The following is a 6311-nucleotide window of genomic DNA, read 5'->3' as shown; positions in this document are numbered from 1 at the left end:
CCCTTTTCTCACTACAACTGAAACTTCTAAGAGCATCTCCAATGAGGGTTACTTATAAGCAACCTCCTGTGCCACATCACTGCCAAATCAGTTCTGGCCCACTTTATAGATTGCTTAAATTTTAGCAGAATTGCTTCTACAAGCAACTCTACTAAAATTTAAACAACTCATAAAGTGAGCCAGAGCTGATGTGGCAATGATGTGGCACAGGGGGTTGCTTGCAGATGCTCTAAAGGATCCTTAGACCTTAGAGCCTATCAACATTAATTAACAACTCAATTTAACAACATGAAACAATTTAGAATAACTATAATGCTTTTACAACTCATAGTGTTACAAATAAAACCCTTAAATAATGGAATATTAAAAATTTGCATGGTCAAACTTATTATCTCAATTTCCAAATGAATTAATTTATTAATTCACTCATGCACTTTTATGCTTTATTTTACTAAGAAACTTCTTATAATCAAGTTAGAATTTTTGGCAAAGACCGTTGACTTAGTGGATCAAGGATTGTTAACGATTCCAAAAGTAAATTGGCAACAAGATTTTAGATTTTGTGGAATTTATTTAAAAGGGAATCATGGACAATAATTCATAACTTTAAAATTTTTAATCTTCAAATTTTGATCAATATTTTTTTACTTTAAATTTATAAATTGCTATCATATTCTCATCATTAATCTTATTCTTTTAAACTACTAAAAAAATTATTATTAAATTGATAATTACTTGAACCTAGTATTTTGGATTTGATATTTAGATTTTGTCCATTATTATTACTGTGATTTGATATGTTTGTCTTTAAGCGCATTTATTCGTAACAGTCGACTTCAAGTTTATAAAATCAACTTGATTAAAATTTTAATCTTATTAAGAACATAAATAAATTTGTCTTAACTTGTTTCATAAACACTCCTAAATTTTCAATAATATAAAATAATTATACTTTATCATCCAATTATAAATCACATATTAAGCATCGGTACTACATGACCATTAAAATGTCATAAGTAAATATCGAATTTAATAATCACGTTCAATCAATATAAAACATGTATTTAGCCAACAAATTTAAATCATCATTGATATGGTTTTTTAAGATAAACTTTATCATATTTTTTATTAATTAAAAAGAAAGGAAAAAAAAAAGACTATCTACTTTATTTATAATTTGATGAAAAATATACTTATTAGTCTATCACTGCATGACTTATTCTCTCTAAAGAAAATTCCATCACTATGGAAAAGAATTGCAGAATCAACAACTGTATATACATGATTCTGTTTTGAAAATGTTAAAGAAGCATAACATAACCCATCAAAGTATGATGATTGATGATGAGATAAAACCAGAGGAGTTTGTTGAGGCAAGTGCTTGAATGGCTAGTTGGTCGTGATCCGATTCCCGATAAGTGATGATTGCTAGATTGGATAAATTAGGCCTGAGCATCGGTCGGCCACGGTCGGTTTCGGACCAAAATTCCTAAAATCATCCGAAACCGATTAAGAAAAATCAGGGGCCATTTCCGACCGACGAAGAACTCAGATTTTGGCGGGTTCAATCCGTGCGGGTTACGGGTTCATCGGATGGATTTATCGGTTTGAGAAGCTTCCTCGTCGCCATCCGTCGCCATTCTTTGCCGGTCTCTGTCGCTGCTTCATTTGGGGGAAATCACGGAGTTTCAGATCTCCGCATCACCACCTTCATCAACCAGAACAGGAAGTTTCTCAGCAGCGGTAGCCATGGAAGAAGAAGAAAGAAGCAGAAGAAAGAAGACGAAGTGAAGAAGAAGAATAAAGAAGACAGTGTGAAGAAGAAGAAGAAGAAAGAAGCAGAAGAAAGAAGATGGAGTGAAAAAGAAGAAGAAAGAAGACGGAACGAAGAAGAAGAAGAAAGAAGACGAAGTAAAAATGGAGAAAATAAACGGTGAAGACGAAGGTGAAGAAGAAGAAGATAAACGGTCGGATTCGGGTACATCGGATGAGAAAATTCCAACACCGAATCCGACCGTTCAAAACCGTTTGAACCCGAAATTTGCTTCAAAAAAAATCCGATATACCTAAGAATCAATCCGCCTCACCCAATCTGATCATCGGTTTGGCCGGTTTCGGATCGGCCGGAAATTTTTGCACAGGCCTAGGATAAATGTGCCCTTTATCATGCATTGTTCCTAGCCTAGCCCCTCTCTTCTTACACCTTACCCATACCCATTGTTATTATATAACCGAGTTTAAACATGTCCACAAAATTTGATTCCCTGTGCAAGAACAAAATCTCATTACAAAAGACAAAATTAACTTCACAAGAAATACATTACAATCATTATTCATTTGAATTTGGATTTACTGGTAGCACAATGTTAATTGTTAATATAATTTTAAAATAATTATAATAAAAATTCAAAATTTATATATATATATATATATATATATATATATACACTGTGTATATATAATTTGTGATTAAATTACTGTGTAACTACTATATAGTATTTTTTCTCTTTGGATTTATAGTAGTTGATATATACAGGACATTAGTTGCCAATAATTTTTTTTTATGGTTAGTTGACCACTAAATTTCATTGAAAATAAGTGTATTACTTTTCTTTTGGATAATTGACCACTAAATTTTCATTGAAAAATAGTGTTTTGAAAGGATTTTGACAACTAAAATAAAGTCCTTAATAAATTATTTGCAAATGAATATATTATTAATAAAAGACATATTAAAATTTAAAATTTCATAAAAACATAATTTCATAAAACGTACGTGGTCAGGTCAAAACTGTACATTCAATAAACAAATGAGCGACCTTAAAAAAGAAATTATAATTAATAAATATAAATTTTATAACATGTGGACATTATATGAAAATATTAAAAAAAAACTTAAAATATTGTAATCGTAATATAAAAAAAAAACCTAAATAACTTGTAAAAGAAGCAGAACAGAAGCCTGAAAAATTATAACTAAAGAACCAAAAGTTCTTTAAAAAAAAACTAATTGTAATATTTTGTTTTCTTATAAGCACCTCTCACGACCAACATTTTGTTTTAGGATATGAAGCATGATATACAAACAAATATCAGGGTATATATGATATCCTGGGATGCGTGGATATCATTTCGCGCCCCTCCTTAAAAAAGAGAGTTTGATATCTATTTTTACACTAACAATCTAAAAACTTTTACATTATTGATTAGGATGATTTTTTAAGATAGTTATTATAAATCTCAATTAATTTTTTATATGTGTGTCAATTTAGCGTGGACCACCAACTCGTGCTAAATATTTTTGTGGTAAGCGTGAGCCCTAAAGATGGGCCATGCAACGCAATGAAGGAGTTTTGCTTTATGAAAATGATTATAGGATTGCCCAATTAATTAGTTTGTGTACGATATCATAAAGCTATTCATCACTTCCTCCGTACCCTGTCACCCTATTGCAATTTGCAATGCCATTGGTAGCAGTATGGGCTGATTATACCATACTATCAATCTATATAAGCCCTTTTCTATAGTTCCATTTAGATTCATGAGATATACACCTTTTTTTTTTAAGTACATTGTACACCTCTATTTTTTTTTAATTTTTTTTTTTAATTTTTAATTTTTTAATTTTAGACTCATAACATTTAATTTAGTACATTTTTTTTTTACACATCTTTCCTTATTTTTTCAATTTTCAGATGCACTTTCTTAACTTTCTTTTACTTCACCTATTTTGGTAAGTAATTTTAATTTTTTTTATTTTACATTACTTTTTCCCTTTCGCTTTCAGTTTTTTTACTATTATCTTCTCTCTTCCCGATTTTAGTTTTCACACATATGTAAAACATAGAACTAGTTTTCAATAATATTATAAGTGTGTATAGTTTTCTCAATAATAGGTAAAAAATTAGAGGAAAATAAAATAATGCATGTGAAAACTAAAAAAAAAAAATATATGTAAAAAAGAAAAAAGTAACTGAAGATATAAAATTAAAAAAATAAAAAAATATAAATATTTTATAATTTAAAAAAAATAAAAGAGGTGTACTTATTGGAAAAAAAGGAGGTGTATATATATATATGAGCCTTCCATTTATTCTAGCTACCTAAAATTTTCACTGGGTCAGCATGGGCCCCAGCCCAATTCTGAATGAATCCAATCATTTCTTAGTTTGCTGAACCAAACAAATGAACATCAATATAAAAATTACATTAAATCATAATTAAAGGAATTTTGCGATAAGTGGTGGCTTATTGATTAGGAATTAAAAATATTAAATATAAAGTTGAAGGTGTTTAAATAATTAAATAATATAAAAAGTAGTAAATGAAGCAGTATAGGTCTGAGTCTCATATATATGATCTCTTAATTTATTAGAATTGTGTTTGGGACCTAACCAAAGCATGGGATCTGACGGGTAGCAGTTCTGTCATATTGCAAATGGTGGGCCCAGCCCAATTGGCTGTCATCTGAGCATCATGCTCAATGGTGATGGCAACAGTGGGTTCCTTCATTAAAAGGAAACCAATTCAAAGCCCTCGTTTGAATTATTCGTCACCTTCTTTCCCTATTCAATGTGGTACCCATACAAGACAAACAAACAATTCTATGGTGGGGATTCCCTCCATCATCGACTACCTTCTATTGTCTCTCTTCCTGTTAAATCTTAATGAACTGTCTCTTCCTAGCTACTTCCTCCTAATGTTAATAAATTACCAATTTTATGTTCTCACCACTCCAACGTTACGTAAACTTTTTCTCATACATTCATTCTTTCTAAGTTATTAAGTAACATTCAAATCTTCACTACACCTATTCAATAAGTCATATATTATATTATATTATATTATTTAATAAGAATGTTTGTAGATATTATCTCTTTTATACTTGTTAAACCATTACAAGTTTTATCTTAAAGAGAATAATGAATTTAATAGAGAAGGATGTTTATAAATAATTACTTATCTTAATTTTTAAGAGATATGAAATTTTTAGACATATTAAAATTAAAAACCAAAATATTCTTATACATTTTGGTAGGTTGAACTATGAAGTTAAATTAAATAAAGAAAAATGATTACAAGATAAATTAGGAAGCTAATCAATAAAAAATAAATAAAAATTAGTTGTTCCTATAATTCCGGCGACAGTGCAATTAACAGTATGGAGTTTTAACTGGTTTCACAATTTAATTAAAGAACAGACGGAAGAGTATACAATTTCTATGTATTGAACAGAGGAAAAAGAAATGTTTATTTTCTGTTGATCGCAAAAAGTTATAAAACTGAATTCATTAATAGAGAAGCAACTATACTTACATATATATATCGTTTTTTTTTTGTTGGTAAAACCCTATATCTATAGTCCTAAAACCCTATATTTATAGTCTTGTCTCCTGTGATTTCCAAAACAATAGGTAAAACAGTACACAATTGACAATGGTCCAATGATTAGAAACCCGAAGTACTCTTGCTAGCGAAGAAGACAAAATGACCAATTTATGGTGGTGTTTTGAAACGCTCTTTTTGCTAATTATTTATTTATTTATTTATTTATTATTTTCATAATAAAATAAAGTAATTTAAATATGCAATGAATATCTCATTTAATCTTTCTTGTTTTCCTTTGGAATTTTGAAGAAAAACCTTAACGACAGTGACAACTCCATCAGATCTGTGTTTTTAGTGCAGCAGCATGTGTAACTATCTAGCTAACTGCTGCGACATCTTAACGTAAATCCCAAAACTTTACTCATTATATATGAAAGAAAATGTCGTGTGAAATAACATATAGTTGAATATTCATAAAGCATTCATGATTGTTGCAGCAGAACAACCTTGAAAATATCAATAGGACGTGGAGAAGGCTCTTTCGGTTAGTAATATGCAGTGTTTCTCAATCAACAAGAAAGATATTAGGTGAGAAGTGCTTGTTGCTTTGCAACTTCTTGTTTTGGTTTTCACGGAAGAAACGTGTGGCTGTTTACTTACCTCAACAAATTCCTGTTGATCTATTCTACTCACATTAATTACATATAACAGAAAGGGAATTGACAAGAGCTTGTAAGTGTGCAGAAATCATCCAAACACTTCCAATCTAGAGATGTAGTACGGTTTCAATTTTCAAGGACTTACTGAATTAATTTGGTTTTTTCCATGTGTATATATAGGCATCGTTAATTAATATTTATGTTTAGCAACATCATTATGCATTGCGACTTGTTTTAATGTTAAGAAATTTTTAACATTTGTTAAATTCAAACTTACAAAACTCATGAATTGAATTATATGAATATTGAAAAGTGTACTAATGT

This window comes from Cajanus cajan, chromosome 11 (genome assembly GCF_000230855.2).
Source record: "Cajanus cajan strain Asha chromosome 11, NIPB_CcT2T_4, whole genome shotgun sequence".
NCBI classification, from domain to species: domain Eukaryota; kingdom Viridiplantae; phylum Streptophyta; class Magnoliopsida; order Fabales; family Fabaceae; genus Cajanus; species Cajanus cajan.
Note: the sequence above shows the minus strand (reverse complement) of the source record.